Source organism: Zonotrichia albicollis, chromosome Z, assembly GCF_047830755.1.
Source record: "Zonotrichia albicollis isolate bZonAlb1 chromosome Z, bZonAlb1.hap1, whole genome shotgun sequence".
Classification (NCBI taxonomy): domain Eukaryota; kingdom Metazoa; phylum Chordata; class Aves; order Passeriformes; family Passerellidae; genus Zonotrichia; species Zonotrichia albicollis.
Window position 1 is genome coordinate 72,017,355 of NC_133860.1, and position 22,676 is coordinate 72,040,030.

The 22,676-nt window shown below is 41.5% G+C and overlaps 1 long non-coding RNA gene across 1 annotated transcript in view; it reads left to right on the forward strand.

The window, feature by feature from the left end:
- Positions 1 to 22,676, forward strand: part of LOC113460060 (uncharacterized) — a 198,728-nt gene that overhangs the window by 104,142 nt on the left and 71,910 nt on the right. The window lies entirely within an intron of this gene.

The following is a 22,676-nucleotide window of genomic DNA, read 5'->3' on the forward strand; positions in this document are numbered from 1 at the left end:
GCCTGTATTATTTCTGGGTAAAGTTCTCCTTTTTCAGTAAGACGTGAAGGCTACAAACACTGGATGAAAGATAAAATATTGAAGTTTCATTGACATATAGGAGGCAAAATTATGCCTTATCATTGTGCTAATTGTGTACTCTATTTGTGCATAAATTGCAGGAATTTCACGGGTTTCCACGAAAATACTAGAAGAGCTAGATCCAAGTGATTTTGGCTTTTGGCTTAGAAATAATTGGTTTTGGTTGTGGGTTGGTTTTTTTGGGTTTTTTTTGGGTTTTGTTTTTTGTTTGTTTGTTTTTTGTATGTTTTAGTTGGTTGTTTTGTAGAGTTAGAAGAAATACAAATACTGATATCACCTTTTACTTCTTCTACTCTTAACTGTTTGATCCATACACTTTTGAATCTAATATATATATATATATATATGTTAGCTTTTCTTCATTCATCATCTTTCTGAATTTATTTGATAGTTTTGTTTGCACCTGAACTTTGGAGGTGCTTATATTATGAACTTGTCACTGGCTAAAAGCCAGAATTTATTTCAGATATTTTCAGTGTTCCTTTTTCTGATGGTGAATGGCAACAAATTGGAAATAATTAATATTGATGTTAAAGGAAAAAGCTGTTCTAATTTAATGATTTTTTTTACATAGAATAACAATATAATTTTTAAGAATAACAATATAATTTTATGTTGCATACACGTCCGTGGCAGTTTTGGAGGATTTTTGAATTTTATTTACCTAAAAAATTATGACCTATTTGAATGACTGATCTAACTAACAGAAGTGGTTGTCAATGTTAGAGAAATTGCTCCAGATTTTGAAGATGTGGTGTATTTTGTTTTGGAAGGTTAAAGTCATTAACTGTAAGTCTTTTTCAAATGATCCCATTTGAAGGACTGCCAAAATATAAAGAAGCATATGTTCATATGAATGAGGAAAGTAGAAGATAAAAGTGCATTATGTACATGCTCTGCAGGATTTAAAATAAGGTATGAAGGAATATTAGAGTGTGCAGCTTAATGTGAAATATGCTCTAAGGCAGGTACAGAGATTAACAGAAATCCCAGGATTCTTTTCTGCACAAATCCTTCTAGAGGCATTGACATTGATCTTCATTATTGTTTTTCTGTCATACTTAATAATGAGAAAAATGGTGTGTGAAATGACACCCCTTTCTCTCTAGCCTTTCAGTGGAGGGCATGAAAGCAACTTCACGCTGCTTTTTGGAACTATTTTGCTTTTACAGAAGATGCCAAAGTGGGGAGTGTAGCTAGATGTGTATTTGTGGATTGGAATTGTTTGTGATAGAGCTTAAATATTAACGCTCATTCATTAAAAAGAATCTACAAACATTTTGATGTGTTAGAATCTAAAAACAAATGTTTCATGAAGATACCATGGTACTCATGTGTAAGAATAAACTTTAGTCAGGGCTTTTTATATCCTCTTCCATTCTGGTTTAATTCTCCTGCCCACAGCTCCAAACTTGCTTTCTCACAAACAGCCATCCAAATCACCTTTCTTCTTCAGTTTTTTTTCCACTTCTATTATGATTACATCCCAGACTGTGGTGCAGTACACTGATCCCAGCCGGGCAACTTAATACAAACTCAAAATCTAACTGCAGTCACGTGGCGGTCTGTCAGCAAATTCATCCAATGGATACACTTTGGGCTACAATGTGCAGATTTGAAACACATACTATTAATATTTTTATCCGGAACATCTTTCTGGAGAAGCAGGATAAACTGGTTATCTGTCAGGCCAAAAACCAGCTTTAGCATATCCTTTATTACCCCAAGTACAGATAAAAATTAAAGTGTCTGTTGATAATATACACCTGGTTGGAAGCATTGAGCTTCATTTATCTGCCAATTCACTTAAGATTTGTAGAAGGAAGAGGGAATTATTTTGCACTATGTGAAAGGCTGTTGAGGAAAACAGGCAATGAGTGAATTGAAAACCAAACTCAGAATACCATATCCTCATGTAGCTCTTAAAATAAGAGTAAGAGACAAAGCAAGAATCAGTGGATAAAATCAGCATGCATTCTTCTTAGAATATTTTCATCTTGCTAATTTTAGGTTAGTATTTAGATTCTCCAGTTGCTTGCATCTTCATTACACGAAGTCTTAAACTAATCTTCCTTAAAATTGCCTTGTCCAGAGATGATGTTGGAGGATGGCATGCCAAAACAACATGATAACTTTAATGATGAAGTGACTTAGATACTCATGTACAGACCTAAAATAATACATTTATAGCAAATCAAACTGGACTTAACTGTTTGGGTGCTTTGTTTTTGTGTGGTTGCTTGGATTTTGTTTTTATTTTATTTTATTTTATTTTATTTTATTTTATTTTATTTTATTTTATTTTATTTTATTTTATTTTATTTTATTTTATTTTATTTTATTTTATTTTATTTTTTCCCCTATATATTTGAGCCCTAGTCTGCTTATGGGCAATAATTTTATGGGATTGGAATTTTCAGCACGTGGAAAGAAATTATCTACATGGCTGTCCTGGGTTGACTATATGATGCTTTTATCCCCAATCGTCTCATTCTGTTTATGTTGAATAATAATAAGTTTTGTACCTTTAAGAGTGTTACAGAGAGTGAAGGAGGAGAGAGAAGAAGCGCGCACTCACTCCTCCACATTCCTGCTCCTGACTGTGTTGTCTGCGGACAGACAGCGGGACAGAGAGCTCTTCTTTTGCTTTTTAGTTAGTGTTAGCTAGCTGAGGCAAAGAAGTTCCCTGGACTGTTTTTTCCCTTTTTCTTTGGACCTCTTGGAACTGCTCTGGACTGAACACCCAGGAGAGCACCGGCAGCTGCAGCTGTGGCCCACCGGGCCGGCCCTGGCCTGCGACAATTCCAGCACTGAGAGACTGACCAGAGACTGAGTGAGCTGCTGCTTGAACCCGGGGTTTTCTCAGTTTGTCATCTCTTTTAGAGTGGCAAGGGGTCTCATTGTTTTGATACTGTTTTGGTCGTATTGTTTAATAAACAGGGGGTTTTTTCCACCTTTCTCCAAGGAGGTATTTTTCTTTCCTCCCGGACCAGTTGAGGGGGGAGGGGCCGATTGGATCTGCTTTTCCCACCGGAGCTCCTTTGGGGGGATTCTTCCCCAAACTTGCTCTAAACCTGGACAAATACATGAATTGGCGCACAACGCGCGGCTGGGAAATGTGGAAAAAAGCCCTATTAATTGTGTGTCTGTTGTTGCTAAAGCAGTTAGTAGACATGATGCTTGGACCCCTGATGTCTCTGGTTGTGAAAGCCTCTGTATGGCTCTGGGCTCTAGACCTTTTTGAGGTTTCAATACCTTTCTGGTCATTAGGATTATTGTCCTTAACAAGTAATTTTTACGGTAGAGGGGTACGGATTGGAATAGCTGTTGTGCTGGCCCTGGTGATAATGATTTATAAAGCATTCAAAAAGATACTGACCTCTGTTTACAGCATGTATGGTTTATGGTTTCTTCATCCTACCCTGCATCCCAATTCCAGTGTGTCATGGTTTGAGCCTGGCACAGAGCCAGTGCCCCCCATGAAAATGCCTCACCCTGGTGTCTGCTGTGAGATGTGACCAGGAATAAGCAAAACAGGCTCTAACTTAAACATAAAGGACACTTTATTACTTAAACTACAGGAAAATAGGGAAAGACCATAAGGAAAAAAGAAGAAAAGAATTGAAAACCTTACAAAAAAACCATTTTCCTCCTCCCCACCACCTGACTTTCCCAATCCAATACATTCTCCCAAAACACCCGGTACGACACTTTAGTATACTCAAACATCAGTTCATGAAGAGGAAAGGAGTCCTTCTCGTTCCATAGGCTTCTCCTGGAAACACACTGAAACCTCGTGTGCTTCTCTGTTACTTCGGCACCGCCCGGAAAAAAAAGTCCTTCTGCCGCTTGTAACATCGTCCTTCCATGCCCAGTGCTCTCACCACTGAGACATGGACCAGAGCTGCTTTTAGGGTTGTCTTTCAAGGATGCCTTGTCTCACTCCAAAAAGGCACAGTCTCTGCTTTTGGGACATCTGTCCCCCCCATATTTTTCCAACCCCCTGGGGCCGGGGGGTCCTCACGAAAAACCTTCCTGGTTTTGAGGCACTACCTCCCCCTAAATGCAGTCTGTGTCACAGGAACAACTGAGTCCATAGCCACGAGAAAAGTCCAGCCAAAAGGCCACTCCAAATCATCTCTCCCCATCCAATCATCTCCACATCTCATCTCTTATCTCCCTTCTTATTCAGCTTCGAGGAGGATTAGCATTTTTGCAAGGCCCCAATCATGCAAGAAAGGGTTAAAAGTTTTCAGTCTCTGTCGGTCCGGAGCGACTCCCACGCACGCTGCCCACACGCTGCCGCTCCGGCCGGGCAGTCTCCCTCCTTCTCCTCCTGGCTGGCTGCTCTCCTGGGGGGGGCTGGCTGCCCGAGGGCTGACTCTCTGGGATCTTCCACCCTTCCATCCTCGAAGCCCCCCCGAAGCCCCCTCAACCCCATCTCTGTCCAGGCCCCGGGCCTACCGCATGGCCGGCCCCTCCCCCGCCCAGCAGCAGCGGGCTGGGCGGGGGAAGAGATCTGAACTCCTCGCCGCGAGGTCCAAAAAGAGGGAGTGCCAAGGGCAGTGCCTTGCTTTTAACCCCTGTGTATTCTCGGAGGTGTGTCCAAACCCCACTGGCCACACCGGACGCCAGTCTCAAACCCAAAACCTTCATTGGTTTGACCACAGCTTCCCAGAATTCCCACTCCTTCCTGGTCAAACCACGACACAGTGGTATGTTTTGGGAATTTATTAGTAGCTACACTCAGTCTGTTAGAGGAGGAGCTAAGAATGAGACTTTCCAGCCTTCCCTTTCCCTCTTCTCCTTTGGATCGGTTATGTCACTTTTTGAGAATGTTCCGTTTCCCCTGAATGTTAAAGAGACCATCTTTCTGGTATTTAATTTGGTAAGTCTCCTCTATATGGTCTGCAGCTTCTCTAGATTGAGGGTTGAGATTTCTAGACGGGCTGATGAGACCCCTGACTCAGGAGTAAACCCTGGTGTGGAAAATCCTAAGTGGTGTGGGAAATGGGAGGATATGGGCGAAATCCTGAAGGAATTCTCTGACCCTATAGTGTGGGATTTTCCCCATGAACAAATTCAGAACCCAGCTGAGGTGGGGAAATATCTGAAAGAGAAGTACCAGGATGAACCTAAGGAGAGGAAGGTCATTGCAGTGAGCTGGGCCCTGGCATATGCTTATCGCACACTGCTAGATACTCTAGGGCAGCAGACAGAGGCAGGGGGGCAGGGAGATAAATCAGCAACTGTCCCGGTGACTCAGGCTGCAGCTAACACTCCAGGCTCGAAGCCAGCAGCCAAACCCATGGCTGTTGCTACCAGCACTAGAAGTGGGAAATGCACAGCCAAGACCAATCGACCAGTGGATGATGATGATGATGATGATGAAGGAGAAGGAACCTCAGTGCCCCCTGACGTAAAGTCAGGAGTCAAAGCAGCAGATGCAAGATCAGATGCCAATACTGAGTCCTTCTCCCTGAAGGACCTTCGTGGCCTACGGAAGGATTACACTCGAAGGTCTGATGAATCCATAATTAGTTGGCTGGTCCGTCTCTGGGATGCTGCAGGCGAGGCTACCGTTTTGGATGGCACTGAAGCCAGGCATTTGGGATCCCTGTCACAGGATACTGTCATAGACCAAGGAATGATGAGGGGGGCTAACTCTCAGAGCCTCTGGGAACGGGTCCTAAGAAGTGTAGCAGAAAGATACCTGTGTGCAGACGATCTCTATATGCAGCAGACTCAGTGGAAGACAATAGAGCAAGGGATCCAACGCCTGAGAGAAATGGCCGTGGTTGAGATTATCTTCTCAGATGATGTAACAACTAGGAACCCAGACTTAGTACCATGCACGTCTGTGATGTGGCGAAAACTCGTACGACTCGGGCCACAAGAATATGCCTCTGCCTTAGCCATCATGAAGAGGGATGAGAGGGGTGAGACTGTGCTTGACATGGCAAGGAAGCTCCGAGCATATGCAGATGCTGTACATGGCCCAACACATGCCAGAATCGCAGCGGTGGAAACACGTCTTCAAAAATTAGAGGACAAGATAGAGGAGGGTCACAAGAAACTGAGGGAGGAGATTAAAGAGAGCTTTCTCCAAATCTCGGCGGTACAGATCAGAGGTTCTGGTACCCAACGCAGACGTTCCCCAGACGGCGAGAGAAGGTACATCCCACGAGCTGAGCTGTGGTTCTATTTGCGTGATTGTGGAGAAGACATGAGGAGATGGCATAGACAACCTACCTCTGCTCTGGCACAACGGGTGAGACAACTGAAGATTCAGAGAGGAAGTTCCAAAAGGGAAGCAGCTCCAGTGGCCAGTAACCGAACTGTCACATATGATGATAATGACAATATTTTTGATCCCCTTGAAGGAACCTCCAAGACATATGCCCAGGGAAAGAAGGATAACCAGGCTTAGAGGGGCCCTGCCTCTAGCCAGGTAGAGGCTGGGGAAAACCGTGTTTTTTGGACTGTGTGGATTCGTTGGCCTGGCACATATGAACCACAAGAATACAAAGCTTTGGTTGACACTGGTGCACAATGCACATTAATCCCATCAAGACATGTGGGGACAGAGTCTGTTTCTATTGCTGGTGTGACAGGGGGATCACAGGATTTTACTTTGGTAGAAGCTGAGGTGAGCCTGACTGGAAATGAGTGGAAGAAACACTCTATTGTGACTGGCCCAGAGGCCCCATGTATTTTGGGCATAGACTACCTTCGAAGTGGGTATTTCAAAGACCCAAAGGGACTCAGATGGGCATTTGGAATAGCTGCTGTAGAGACAGAGGGTGTCAAGCAGTTGAACAGCTTGCCTGGACTGTCAGACAGCCCATCTGCAGTAGGTCTCCTGAAGGTGGAAGAGCAACGAGTGCCAATTGCCACCTCAACAGTGCACCGCCGACAGTACCGAACGAATCGAGATGCTGTGATCCCCATCCATAAGATGATCTCCGAGAGCTGGAGAGCCAAGGGGTGGTCAGCAAGACCCACTCACCCTTCAACAGCCCCATCTGGCCTGTGCGAAAATCTGAAGGAGAATGGAGATTGACTGTGGACTATCGTGCATTGAATGAAGTGACCCCACCCCTGAGCGCTGCTGTGCCGGACATGCTGGAACTCCAGTACGAGCTGGAGTCCAAGGCAGCAAGGTGGTACGCCACTATAGACATTGCCAATGCATTTTTCTCCATTCCTCTGGCAGCAGAATGCAGGCCTCAGTTTGCTTTCACCTGGAGAGGCGTGCAGTACACCTGGAACCGATTGCCCCAGGGGTGGAAGCATAGCCCCACCATCTGCCATGGACTGATCCAGGCTGCACTGGAAAAGGGTGAGGCTCCAGAACATCTGCAATATATTGATGACATCATTGTGTGGGGGAAGACAGCAGCAGAGGTGTTCGAGAAAGGGGAGAAAATTATCCAGATTCTCCTAAAAGCTGGCTTCGCCATCAAGAAGAACAAAGTCAAGGGACCTGCTCAAGAGATCCAGTTTCTGGGAGTGAAGTGGCAAGACGGACGGCGTCAGATTCCCACCGATGTCATCAACAAGATCACAGCAATGTCTCCACCCACCAATAAGAAAGAGACACAAGCTTTCCTAGGCGCCATAGGTTTTTGGAGGATGCATATTCCCGAATACAGTCAGATCGTGAGCCCTCTCTACCTGGTCACCCGTAAGAAGAACACTTTCCACTGGGGCCCAGAGCAGCAACAAGCCTTTGCACAGATCAAGCAGGAGATTGCTCATGCAGTAGCCCTTGGCCCAGTCAGGACAGGACCAGAGGTGAAGAATGTGCTCTACTCTGCAGCCGGGAACCATGGCTTGTCCTGGAGCCTTTGGCAGAAGGTGCCTGAGGAGACTCGGGGTCGACCACTGGGATTTTGGAGTCGAAGCTACAGAGGGTCTGAAGCCAACTATACTCCAACAGAGAAAGAAATCCTGGCTGCCTATGAAGGAGTCCAGGCTGCTTCGGAGGTAATAGGCACTGAAGCACAACTCCTCCTGGCACCCCGACTACCTGTGCTGGGGTGGATGTTCAAAGGCAAGGTTCCTTCCACTCACCATGCCACCAGTGCTACATGGAGCAAGTGGATTGCTCTCATCACTCAGCGCGCCCATATAGGTAAACTGAATCGCCCTGGGATTTTGGAGGTCATTACAAATTGGCCCGAAGGTGAAAACTTTGGTCTCTCTGATGAAGGGGAACAAGAAGAGACACGAGCTGAAGAAGCTCCACCATACAACCAACTGCCAGCAGAAGATACACAATACGCTCTCTTTACTGATGGGTCGTGCCGCATTGTGGGAATGAACCGGAAGTGGAAAGCAGCTGTATGGAGCCCCACACGGCAGGTGGCAGAGGCCACTGAAGGAGAAGGTGGATCAAGCCAACTTGCTGAAGCAGTTGAACAAGCTGTTCAACTGGCCCTGGACATTGCTGAGAGAGAAAAGTGGCCAAAGCTCTACCTTTATACTGATTCATGGATGGTAGCCAATGCTCTGTGGGGATGGCTGGAGAGGTGGAAAAAGGCTAACTGGCAACGTAGAGGAAAGCCAATTTGGGCTGCTGAAGAGTGGAAAGACATTGCTACCAGGGTAGGGAAGCTGCCTGTGAAGGTCCGCCATGTAGATGCCCATGTACCCAAGAGTAGAGCTAATGAGGAGCACCAAAACAATGATCAGGTAGACCAAGCCGCAAAGATAGGGGTGTCCAAAATAGACCTAGATTGGGAACATAAAGGAGACTTATTCTTAGCTCGGTGGGCCCATGATGCCTCAGGCCACCAGGGCAGAGATGCCACCTATAAGTGGGCACGAGACCGAGGGGTGGATCTAACCATGGACAGTATCTCTCAGGTTATCCATGACTGTGAGACGTGTGCTGCCATCAAGCAGGCCAAGCGACTGAAGCCCCTCTGGTACGGTGGGCGGTGGTCCAAGTACAAGTATGGGGAGGCCTGGCAGATTGACTACATCACACTGCCCCAGACACGCCAAGGCAAGCGCTACGTGCTGACCATGGTGGAGGCCACCACTGGATGGCTGGAAACCTACCCTGTGCCTCATGCTACAGCCCGGAACACCATCCTGGGCCTGGAAAAGCAAGTTCTGTGGAGACATGGCACCCCTGAGAGGATTGAGTCAGACAATGGGACTCATTTCAAGAACAGCCTTGTCAACACCTGGGCTAGGGAGCATGGCATTGAGTGGGTGTACCATATCCCCTACCATGCACCAGCTGCAGGCAAAGTGGAGAGGTACAATGGACTGTTAAAAACCACATTGAAAGCATTAGGTGGGGGATCTTTCAAGAACTGGGATCAGCATCTGGCAAAAGCCACCTGGTTAGTTAACACCCGAGGCTCTACTAACCGAGTCGGCCCTGCCCAAATCTGAGCCTTTGCAGAGAGTAGATGGAGACAAAGTCCCAGTGGTACATGTCAGAGGTTTGTTAGGGAAGACTGTGTGGATCAATTCTGCCTCGAGTACAGACAAACCCATTCGTGGGGTTGTCTTTGCTCAGGGACCAGGTTGCACGTGGTGGATAATGCAAAAAGATGGAAGAACACGATGTGTACCTCAGGGAGACCTGATTGTTGGATAAAACCTGTATAAATATCACTGTTTCCTGAATGTTATTACCATTGTCTGTGTATAGTTGTATAATGGATGTATCATGTATGTACTTGTAGAGTTAGAATTTATATTAGTTTTAGTAGTAAGCAGACGATATGGGGATAAGGGGTGGAATGTCCTGGGTTGACTATATGATGCTTTTATCCCCAATCGTCTCATTCTGTTTATGTTGAATAATAATAAGTTTTGTACCTTTAAGAGTGTTACAGAGAGTGAAGGGGGAGAGAGAAGAAGCGCGCACTCACTCCTCCACATTCCTGCTCCTGACTGTGTTGTCTGCGGACAGACAGCGGGACAGAGAGCTCTTCTTTTGCTTTTTAGTTAGTGTTAGCTAGCTGAGGCAAAGAAGTTCCCTGGACTGTTTTTTCCCTTTTTCTTTGGACCTCTTGGAACTGCTCTGGACTGAACACCCAGGAGAGCACCGGCAGCTGCAGCTGTGGCCCACCGGGCCGGCCCTGGCCTGCGACAATTCCAGCACTGAGAGACTGACCAGAGACTGAGTGAGCTGCTGCTTGAACCCGGGGTTTTCTCAGTTTGTCATCTCTTTTAGAGTGGCAAGGGGTCTCATTGTTTTGATACTGTTTTGGTCGTATTGTTTAATAAACAGGGGGTTTTTTCCACCTTTCTCCAAGGAGGTATTTTTCTTTCCTCCCGGACCAGTTGAGGGGGGAGGGGCCGATTGGATCTGCTTTTCCCACCGGAGCTCCTTTGGGGGGATTCTTCCCCAAACTTGCTCTAAACCTGGACAATGGCACAGTGCCTCAGACAACCCACATCTCTGTGTCTGTTGAGACTCAGAATATTTATGCAAAGTGCTGGAAATCTGTATCCATCAATATAAGATGTATTAATGATCAGTTTGATGAAAAGATGAGTAATTTTCTACACAGCTGGTCCACGCAAACAAAAATCAGTGACATTTCATTTCTAACGCAAATTAAGGAGAATAAAATTCAGCTGTAAATTTTTACACCTGTTAAGCATGCCACAAATAGTAAGATTCAAAAATACCAATTTATAATAAATAAATGTAGGAGGGGATGATATGATGTACATATTTTCTGGTTTTTTTATGACCAATGAATGAGACCTTGTTCTTAACTCATTATTCTATCATTGGGCATCACCATTATTTAGACACATTTGTCGTCTTCTGCCACATACTGATTTTATCTCATTAGAATTGTGGCCCAACAATAAATAGGTAATTTCAGTTTAGCTTTTCCTGCTGTATGTTATATATCTGCTTGTCTTAACATAATAATGACATGTGACGTGGATATAATTCTAAAAACCCTTCCCTGTGCAGGTTGCTCAGAGTCCAGCTTTAGCTCAGCCTAAACAAGAATATTTTCAGGAAAGGAGCCTGAATATATCTCTCTCGGCAACCTGTGCCAGTGTTTCACCACCCACAGTATTAATTATTTTTTCCTTTATTTCTAGACTAAATCTACCCTATTTTGGTTTAAAACTATTACCCGTTGTCCCCTCTATAGGCCCTGCTAAATGTTTGTCCCCATCTTTCTTATAAACCCTCTTTGGGTACTGGAATGTGATATAAGCTCTCCCTACAACTGCCTGCTCTCCAATCTTGACAGCCCCAACTCTTTCAGTCTTTTCTCACAGATGTGGTGTTCCATCCCTTTAATCATCTTCAATGCATTTCACCTAAATATCTTCAGTCATTTGAACTTGTGCTTTCACTTTTCTATATGTATTTGATTTCTATTGTTTTTTTCTTGGTTGATTTGATAATCAGAATTTTCAATGGGCTAAATATGCCTCGTGCATTAAGCTTTTGTAGTATGGAGCACATGTGGGGTTTCACCTTCCTGGAAATGAGATCTTGACAGTTGCAAATGAGAGTGTCTTGGAGCATGAAGTTTTCTTGTCTTCTGTATTCTGTGTTGAGACAAAGGCCTCCAGCTACCGATATCTGTCACACAGATGAGCTGACTTATGCAGTGAACAGTCAGGGGAATAAAATAATTGAATTCAGCTGCTAAGTTTTTCTAAATACTCCAGGTATTAGAAAAATCCAGGAATTCTTCCAAAACTGCCTTGCCCATGTAGAAAACTGCAGTTTAGGTTTTTCTTTTCAAGTTTCAAGCTCATCCAGACCTGGCAGCTTGGCCTATCTCTTGTTACAGAGAGAGAGAGAGTGAAAACTCTCTGGAAGTGTGAGTTTTTCATCACTCTGTTTTTTGATCCTACAAGTATTGTCAATTAAATATTTTTTACCTAGTCTTTTCATAGCAGCCCTGAAAAATAAAAAGGGAATATACATATATGTGAAATAATAGGCAGTATCTTCTGTTTAGAATTCCACCCAGACTGGTGTAAATACATCAATTCTGCCTGCCCAGTCTTCCCAATTTTCTTGTCTGTTTGATATAGTCTCACAGCAGAGTCTTTTTCACTCTTCAAACATCAAAATTTCGACCATAATATCTAGCATATGTCATTATTCTTTGGAATGTCACTCTACTCCCACCCTTCTTCTTCCTGGCTACTAAATGATAGATTTGGCATTTTTATGTACATAGGAAGCTTACAATAGGATCTCCGTTCTTTACTATTGGAAATTTAATTTACGTTACTTATAGATTTTCTATTACTAGTATTTGTCTCTTGTAATGTTGACAAAATTTGAATTTATAAGAGTGAATAGAAAAGAAATCCAGCCAATTGTCAAGGAATCACTCTGGAGGCAGGTAAATATGAGACAGTTATGACTAGCTTGTACTGATTGATGGATTTCAAAATACTTTGCTTGTGCTGATGTAGTGATTCATTATCCCTTATATTGTCTTCTGTTTGGACTTTACCTATAAAATTTTTACTCCTCCTATTAGTACTGGTGCTGGTTTTCAAGATGCAAATATCTGTCCTCTGGGAATGGGCTTAGACTTAGAGCTATCAAACAGCTGTCAGTTGAAAATCATTTCAGTCAGGAAATCTGTTCTACAGAAAGACCTTTAAAAAATATTGGAGTCTGGTTCTTTGAATTCAATTTCCAATACTGTAAGACTGGCCCATAAATACCAATCATGTATAATCTTGTTTTAGTTACAGATATTTCCACATTTGAGAAGCATTTATAGCAAGAAAAATGCCTTTTAACCAAACTAATTGGATTGAGGCAATGTGGTATTTTGAACTGCTGAAAAACAGAGAAAACCTGTCAATGTATGACGGGCAAAATGTTTCAGGAACTTTATTGTGTGGTCTTTTTCTAATTTAAAAAAATATTAACTCAAATCATTCCATCAGATTAGTGTTCAAGGAAAGATATCTAAACCAAAGATGGGTTTGTAGACTATCCATTGAATTTGATTCTTCAAAAAATTATTAATGTTGTCGCCCTAATTTATCTGACTCTCATAAATGAAGCTGAGGGAATACTTTCACTTAACTTTTGTTAGTGGAACTTCTTACAGATGCAGGCCTTCCACCTCCTCCCCCCAAAAAATAAAACAACCCAAACCAACCCAAACAACAAAACTGAAACCAACCAAACAAACAAAAACTCCAAACCAAATAAATCAAACAAAAACCAAATCAAACAAAAAACCCCTCAGGACTGAAGAAAAATTCAGGACTTTAAATCATCTTTTGGCATGACATACTATGGTACTATTCTGCCCACCACCTCCTATAAATTACTGAGCTGTCAGTCTTCCATGTTTCTGCCTGTGTAAAAATAATTATAATTGAATGAAATATGGGACAAGTGAAATGGCAGATTCCGTTCTCAGATTTACTGCAGTTTTGTACTAGGAAAACTGAATATTTTATTATCTGAATAACAGATAAATGTGAGTTTTCTAGGTAGATTTTTAATGCACATGAAACCTCCCTAAAATGTCTAGGAAACACTGCATTTTTCTCTTCTCCAACACCCCACTCCTGGGCTACATCAGTAAAGTAGAACATTGCAGAGTATTCAGGAGAAGTGCTTGTCATGTGTGATCATTAGCCTCATCTTGAGCAGCAAAAAGCAGAGTCCTCAAAACTTGTGAGAGTCTGATTAGATGTGTGGTAAAACTAATTTCACAGAGAAAGTAAATTCCCTGTGTCCAGCAGAGTGACGCTGAACAGACATAGTCATGTCTTACTTCCATCAGTACTGAATTGTCCTCCAATATAAATATTAAACCAAAATGTTAGCAATAGAAGTTCCTTTGCTTTAATGTATAAAAATCATTGAATACATTTCCAAGCACTGGGATTGAATAAATTGATTATAAGGAATTTGCATTCTGAATTTTTCTTTCTCCATTATCAGTGACTACTATCAACTATTAGTTTGTCTATTTCTTGCTGTTTTCAAAGGCAGTTGTCAGGGGAAACCATTTTTCCATGCAAAATGAGCAGGAATTGTGCTATATATCCTCAGCATCAGCTGCAATCTTCTTGTCTGTTAGCAACCATAAACAAGCAGGCTCTGGAATGTTTCTGTACAGTTTTCATAACTTAGGTCACTTGTTGAATAACTTCTGCAAATACATACCAATTATTTTTAGCATCTCATTTTTCATTCTACAAAATTCAATGTGTGAGCATTGATGAGTTCTGATTTTTCATATATATTGGATTATTCTCCAAATAATGTGTAACAGGAATAACAGAGTTGATGCACTAGAGAATCCACTCTGTCATGGTTTGACCCCAGCCAGCAGGCAGCCAGGCAGCCACTTGTTCATCCCTCACCAACAGAACTGGGGGAAGGCTAGAAGCTGGAACACCCCTGAGCTAAGAGATAGACAGTTTAATAGGGGAAACCAAATCCATGTACACAAGCAAAGCAAAACAAAACAAGGAATTCCTCCACTGCTCCCCACAGACAGGCAGGTGTTCAGCCATCTCCAGGAGAGCAGGGCCCCATCACGTGCAGTGCTTATTTCAATAGACAAATGCCATGACTCCAAACATTCCCCCCTTTCTCTTTCTTCCCCCCAGCTTTATGTCCTGAGCGTGATGTCATATGGTCTGGAAATCCCTTTGGTCAGTTTGGGTCACCTGTCCCAGCTGTGTCTCCTCCCAGCCTCTCATGAACCCCCAACTTCTCACCCGTGTGGCAGCACAAAGAGCAGAAAAGGCCTTGGCTCTGTGTAAGCCCTGCTGAGCAACCACAAAAACATCTCTGTGTTATCAACCCTGTGCTCAGCACAAATCCAAAATACAACTCCATTCTAGTGCCTTGGAAGAAAATTAACTCCACTTCAGCCAAATCCAGCACAACCGGGAATTGAAAAGTAGGTTTTAATCTAAAAGTACATATGTCAGTCTGCAGAACAAAGAGAATGATTCTGTAACTTTGCAGTTGTAGAAAATAACTAAGTCCATAAATGTGATTGTAATAATTATTTGAAAATTGCTTGATTTTAACTAATAGCAAATTATGGGTTTTAGTTTCCAGTGAAGTAACATTACAAAGTGTGGTCTATGCCTCAAATGAAAATATTGAATGAAATTGTCAATTTTTTGCATGGTTAGAAAGGAAATAATTGATATTTGCAAACTTTATTTATCTGTTTTCTCCAAAGATTAGGATTTTTACTGATTCTACATATAAAACATTGTCTTTGAGTTTCAGAAGAAAGCCATAATAAAAATATTTAAGTAGGTGGTTTTTTTTTTTTTTTTTGAAGACTGTTTAGAGAAAATTATTTACTTCAACTTTTTTTTTTTGGAGACCCTTTGTTTTGGCTATACTGGACTTGGATATACTGTCCATTTTCTATGTAATTTCAATTTCAGATGTTTTGATATTGGACAATTTTAGTGAAGAAATGTATACATTTAGTCTATGTTATATATTCAATGACACAAAACATGATGTAATCTTCTAGTTATTTTGAATTACGGTAATTTTTGGTACATGGTTTAGAGAGCAGAAGAGGAGACTTTTAAATACAAACAGAGGTTGCCTGTGTTCATGCTGCCTGGGAGGTTTGTGTAAGTCTCTATTTGGAATGTAAATTTTTGGGGGTAAGTCAAAGTCTGCCAAGAGGATTACCCATTAGGATGGGAGTTGACTCATAGTCTGGAATGTGGAACCATAACACACAGTTGTTTGGATAGGCTGAATATTATTTTGCGACTGGTGCTTACAGCAAACTTTTAAAGGCCTAAAAGAGCACAAAGTGGCTAACCAGGGGAAAGCTGTTGAAAGCATGTGGGTTTTCCAGGGGCAAATTGCTGAAAACTCCTTAGTACCAACAATTCCACAAATGCTTATCTTAAAACCCTTTGTTGCCTGTATTGTCCCACCATGCTTTTGGGATAAAAAAACTCCTGAAGTCCAGGACATACAGACCACAGTGAGAGAGAGTCAAAGAAATGGTTGCACAGTTGCATTAATACCACACAGAATTCCAAGAAAGCACTTGGAGTTTCTCTGTCACAACGACTTGTAATGGAACTAGACATACTTTCTGGACCATATGGAAAGACAATTATTTTTTCTAGTCTGCCAACCAATCTTTCTGGTAATGGAACATATTTCATGTTTTTTTAAATGCATTTCTGTACTGTTGGAAGGTAAGCCTGACTCTAGCAACAAATAAGAAATTACCACATTATGCTAATTTAGAAACGAAGATGTAGAAAAAGATAATTTCCAGTACGTATATATTCACTAGCCCACAAACATGGTACTCTGAACAATGAGAAAAAAAGAATATTATTTTACATCCCTAGGTATTTGAATCTAGATATCCTGATTCAGTAGGCTGACTTACTGTGTCAGCAAGTACAGGGCACCCACTAATAAATGAGGAGAGAATGTCAGCTATGTTGGCAGGAAATGGCCAGTCATACAGCTGACAGCCAGTCTTGGCACGGAATATATGTAATGGCTTGGTACTGCAAGCTGTTTGTAGTTAGCATTACCAAAGCTGCCAGCCAATTGCCTCATAAGGTCTGCTGACAGGCAGTAATCTAATCTGGCCTCCCATTTGTTCCTTGTTTTTATCTGCTAAACACAACTTCATCTTTCCCATGGTTGAATTGTATGCTATTTGAAATCTGAGCATTGTGTTCAATCTTGTGGACATGAGAATAGCAGAGGTGTTATAATCAAAATCATATAGAACTGGGCCTCTGGAAACAATTTTTCATGAAGATGTGCTCAGATTTCAAAATAAGCTTTCTATAAAACAGGAAAGAAGTGTGGTTGCTTTATTTTCTTCATATTTGTCCTGTTTCAAGCTGAAGCTTGAACATAGGGATTTTTCTTATCACAAGGAATTCTAAATAGATATCAGGGATAGACTGGAAGGAGGATTGTAGTACAGTGGGAAACAGATTCAAGGTTGTTGGCTTGATCAAAGCACAGAAATAAGCAGCATGCATTGTGCTCAAACAGGGTAATTTGCCGGCAAAATAAGTGACGTTGAATAAGTTATATTCAGATTTAGTGGCTTTATTTTATGTTATTAATTGAAAAGCTGTTGGCTTAAGATTCATCACTGAGGAGTTAATGTTCTCTTGCTTTGATTAATGGAATGTTATGTTCCTTGAGTTAATGTGCCTTGATTGACATGAAAACTATTATTTCAGATAGAAAAGTACTAATCTAATATGTCTGTTCATATAAAGTCAGGGTGGCCTAGTGGGAAGGGATGCTAAATTGGTGACATTTCTTTGCTCCTCCAAAAGCTCCCTGTGTTGTTGATGGCATATTTGACTAGGACTGGCTCAAGAAAAGTATTGTGTATCAAAAAGTGTTTCTAATAAATATTAACTGCCTCTGCCTAGCAATTAATTTCTCAAAGCAGCCCAGTTTAGTAGAGCTGAACCTTGCAACTGCCAGCATTTTCAGATGTGAATTTCCACTGACTAAGTGCTGCTGGCCCTGTTTTGTGCCCAGATGTGACTCGCTCTGGTCAGCACATAGCAGCTTGGCATTCATGGCAACATCCCGCTGGTATTCCAGACCAGGTGCTGCATTACTCTCCATGCAAAGTGAAATGAGCCTGTCTGGTTTATTGTGCTTTCCTCTGGCCAAATGATGTTGGTGAGGAAGATGTCACCCCAGGAGATGCAGGGTCATTTCTGTCCCATGGTGAAGCCAGCTGGCTCTGGGTTTTCTCTGTTGGCTTCCCTTTCCTCCAGTGTGGTGTTATGAGACCCACCCTGAAGTGCTCTTTGGAAACCTTGCTTGGGGCTATGCCTTCCTTCCACCCTGGTCTTCCTGCCTTTCTTTCCTAACAACATAAAATCAAGGGAAAGGAATGTTCTGTCTTACATGAGATTTTGTGAAAACAAATTGTGAAAAATTCATGTCTTTAGATGCCTGTTTGCCAAAATATGCCTTTCATTGTCTACATTCCTCTTTCATTGTCTACATTCCTCGAGGCTGGCAGCACGCTTCTTACTCTTGAAAGAACACAGATGATAAAGGTGTTCAAGCTTGGGAATTGTTTTTTCTGTAGTGTCAGGGGGTTACTAAAAAATCTGAGACTGTTACCCAGAATCAGCAATTTTTAAAGCACTGCTGGTAGCACAGCTTATGACAAGGTTCTCTTTCCTGACCTGGAAATATTAAGAATCAATTGGGTGAAGCCTCTGGGCATCAAGGAAAAAGTCTTTTACTGACTGCACAAATCTTCAGAGATCAAAAATACATTTGCCAAAACCCCATTAATATGTGCCAAATTTAATCCCTAAAATAAATATTAATAACAATTTATATATTAGAATATCATTTACATATATCATATGTTATACACTTATATAAAATTTTTATATTATCTTTGTATCAAAACATAAATTATAAAATAACCTAATTTTAACAAGTAAAACAGAATGAAAAATTACCAGTATGAGTCATTGTCTGTTGCCAATCTATTACTATTTACTACTTAGTAAGAAAATATGCAAATAATAAACCAATACCCACTTTTATCCCCCTCTAATTATTTACTGCCAGGTGTCACATGGACATTTAAGGATGTTCAGAACGAAATGCTGAGGAAGAAGGTGCAGTCAGCTCTAGATAAAAGTAAAGCTTTTCCACTCACTGATGGGAAAAGAAGTGGAACTGATGCTTGAGAGAGGGGAGAAAAAACGAGGCCAATGACGTGTGTTTTCATGGATTTACTAACTGTACTGTAAAATGTATAAGGACAGTCTCATCCAGAATAAAGAGGATTTTTTATGCAAACTCCATTAGAAGTCTCCTGTTTTGCAACTTTCTTACACTACTGGGAGAATAATTAGATGGGCAATTGACACAATACCATTTGATTTATTTTCTTGATTTCTTTTTATTTCCTACACCTTTTCTGTTTTTCTTCCTAATACAGGTGTTGTTTGATCTTTCTTGAAAGGACAAGATGTATCTCCCCACTTCAATGAAATGCCTGAAATTTCTGTTGCACCTGCTGAAGTCTTTCCTTGCTGTCTCCCTATTCTAACAAGATCTCAAGAGAATCAAGCATTGATAAGGAGATTTGCCTGCAATAGACAGGGTTCCACTTTCTAAGAGCCTCTAGATAAATAGATAGAAATAAAGAGAAACTTCTTTTGTATAGTCTGAAACATATGTTCCCCTATAAGAATTATTTCTTTTCAGAATTCATCCCTCTTTTCTTAGCTCAAAGGGAAAAGCAGATGTCACCAGGCGCAAAAATCACTGAAGCCCAAAAGAATTTGTCCAGATCACAGGTATATTTTTCAAAGTATATCAGAAGTTTGCAACAGTAAAATACCAGAAGAGGCAGCTAAGATGAAATATGGATATCAGTGTGTCCTTGGCCCTTTGTGCCTGTAGGGTTTTTTTTCAATCAATAAAAATGTCAATGATAAAAAGTATGTGTTAGACTAGAGATATGTGGGGGTTTTTAATGGTTAAAGAAGCATTACAGGAACATATTGAGATTCTGTCAGTTTTCCTGGCTAATAAGGAATTCCAAATCAACACAGCTGTTTTGGCTTCATATTTGTAAACTTAAACCTTTTTGAAAAAGGCGCCAGTATTCTCTCTTGAATGTACCATGTCTATGCATGACAACCAGGCAAATTGCACATAGAAAACAAGAGAAGGGGCAGAAAGGAAAGAAAGAAAGGTCTAAAATACAAAAAAAAAAAAAAAAAAAAGCATCTTTACTGATTAGTGGTCTGTTTTGCATCTACTTAAATTTTTCTCAACTCATTTGAGGCTACAAGAGCGATGAATTGACATGATGTAAAACCCCCATGGGGAAGACACTTTTGAGAAGAAGTTTTTCAACAAACAGACTTAAAAAGGCACAGTCACATTGTTCTTCCCATACTTTGTGCTCATAGGAAAAAAATTGGACCCTACATCAGTCAAAGTGTAATTAATCATGAAAATTAATTATAAATTTCAAGGGAATAAGTTTCTCTTTGCCACTACATGGAAACCACAATGGGTTGGATCTAAAGAGCATTAAATAATTCTTCCAAGTAGTGCAGGACAATGCTTGTATGTGGGGCTTGATTGAAGTAAAATTTTATATGTGATCTTGTCCAGATTGTTAATTTTTTTGTTTTTATGATCATGATGGTGGTGATCGTAGAGCCATTCTCCAAAATGCCACTTCAAATACAGGCTCCAGTAGAAGGCAATAGGTCAAGGGTAATTACTTTAATTAGGAATATGCTGAAGGTGATTAATCTCTATTGATTACCCCAGGGATAGTGGAATTAATACTAGGGGCCACAAGCCATAATCTATAATCTCATTGTTCTGAATTATTCTTTGCATAGCACTAATAACAGTCTTTTTTCTTAATTTCCATACAGGGAAGTGACTGCAAACTTTTATATACTTGTATTAAAATTTTTTTGGTTTTTTGTGCAGGGATAGATTTGAATTTGATTCTTTGAGTTATCAAAGCACTCTTCTGTCTCACCTTGAAAGTGAAAAACTGAATACTTGCAGGTTTTAGGCTTCTTAAATTCTAAAATGGCTAATCATTTTAAAGAAGAACAGGGTGGGAAGAGAAGTTTTTGAAACAATTCAAATTGCAAAGCACATTGTGACAGACTATGATGATGAGCTTCAGAAAGCGATTAAAATAATTCCCCCGCTCACTGTGTGATTTTTACCATTTGGCTATCTCTTTGTCCAGTGTTTGTTGCTAGCTTCCACACTGAGAGAGACGTTTGAGATTGAAGTCCTACTTTAAGTCATGATCTCCTTCAACCTTATTGAAGCAAACTATTTATAAATAAAGAATGAGTTGAGAGGCCTGGAAGGAGGTTTAGGTTTTTCAAGATGAATCTAGTATGAGACAGAAGATTTTTTTATAGTTCCGGCAGAACATGAAATATGAATTCAGAGCTGACTCAAAATTCTCTTTTAATGATGATATGAGATTGTTGAATTAAAACTTATTTATGTGCCATATTTTAAACCCAATCCTTCCCTTCCCTTCCCTTCCCTTCCCTTCCCTTCCCTTCCCTTCCCTTCCCTTCCCTTCCCTTCCCTTCCCTTCCCTTCCCTTCCCTTCCCTTCCCTTCCCTTCCCTTCCCTTCCCTTCCCTTCCCTTCCCTTCCCTTCCCTTCCCTTCCCTTCCCTTCCCGGAACCTTCCCTTCCCTTCCCTTCCCTTCCCGGAACCTTCCCTTCCCTTCCCGGAACCTTCCCTTCCCTTCCCGGAACCTTCCCTTCCCTTCCCTTCCCGGAACCTTCCCGGAACCTTCCCTTCCCTTCCCGGAACCTTCCCTTCCCGGAACCTTCCCCTTCCCCTTCCCCTTCCCCTTCCCCTTCCCCTTCCCCTTCCCCTTCCCCTTCCCCTTCCCCTTCCCCTTCCCGGAACCTTCCCTTCCCGGAACCTTCCCTTCCCTTCCCGGAACCTTCCCTTCCCGGAACCTTCCCTTCCCGGAACCTTACCTTCCCTTCCCGGAACCTTCCCTTCCCGGAACCTTCCCTTCCCCTTCCCCTTCCCCTTCCCCTTCCCCTTCCCCTTCCCCTTCCCCTTCCCCTTCCCCTTCCCCTTCCCCTTCCCCTTCCCCTTCCCCTTCCCTTCCCGGAACCTTCCCCTTCCCCTTCCCCTTCCCCTTCCCCTTCCCCTTCCCCTTCCCCTTCCCCTTCCCCTTCCCCTTCCCCTTCCCCTTCCCCTTCCCCTTCCCCTTTTAATAGTGTAAAGAAGGAAATTTTGGAGAGCACAAATTGATCCCAAGTGTGAATAGGAAGCAAGATTAAGATATTTAAGATTTTACATGTGTATTTTATATATTATAAATCAGTTCAAATTGAAGAAAAAACCTGACTTGTATGCATTATTCCTTTCATGTCTGGAGTATTTTTTTTCTGACTTAGGTACTATAGTTCAACCATTTCCATGACATTCTCACTTCTAACAGAATTTACATTTATTAGGTTCATTTTGACTTAACATCAAACTAGTACAGATGAATATACTGGAGATAGTGATAAAAACATAATGCTCAGAACAAAGGACGGGTAAAATATTTCTGGTGGATTGTATGTCATTGGAACTGAAGGTATTCCAAGGATGCTTTTGATATCTTCCACTTGGAGTGTGTTTACTTTACACAGCAATAGCTTTATTTATTATACTCATTACTTATGATGATTAGATATGGGATTAGTTTAGGATCCTATACAGCTGCCATGGGATAAATGAACACTTACATATGAATTTTTTAACTTTACTGGGAGGGAAAACAAGAGAATGTTTATTGTTGGCAAGGTAATTTAGAGTGGAACTGCATTGTAAAGTGTTGGTATCAATTTACCGACATTTTAAGTGTTTCTAATAAGACATTAACCTTGGAATCATTTCCTCAGAATATCACATAAGGTAAGCAGGCAGTAACAAGCAGTAACTGTTGCATCTGTTTCCATCACTAGCTATGAGTTTTGCTCTTTTAAAAGTTGATGTTTTGCATGGGAGTAAGTAAAGATCTGCAAAATATAAGTATTTTTCTTTAGTTTGCAAATGTC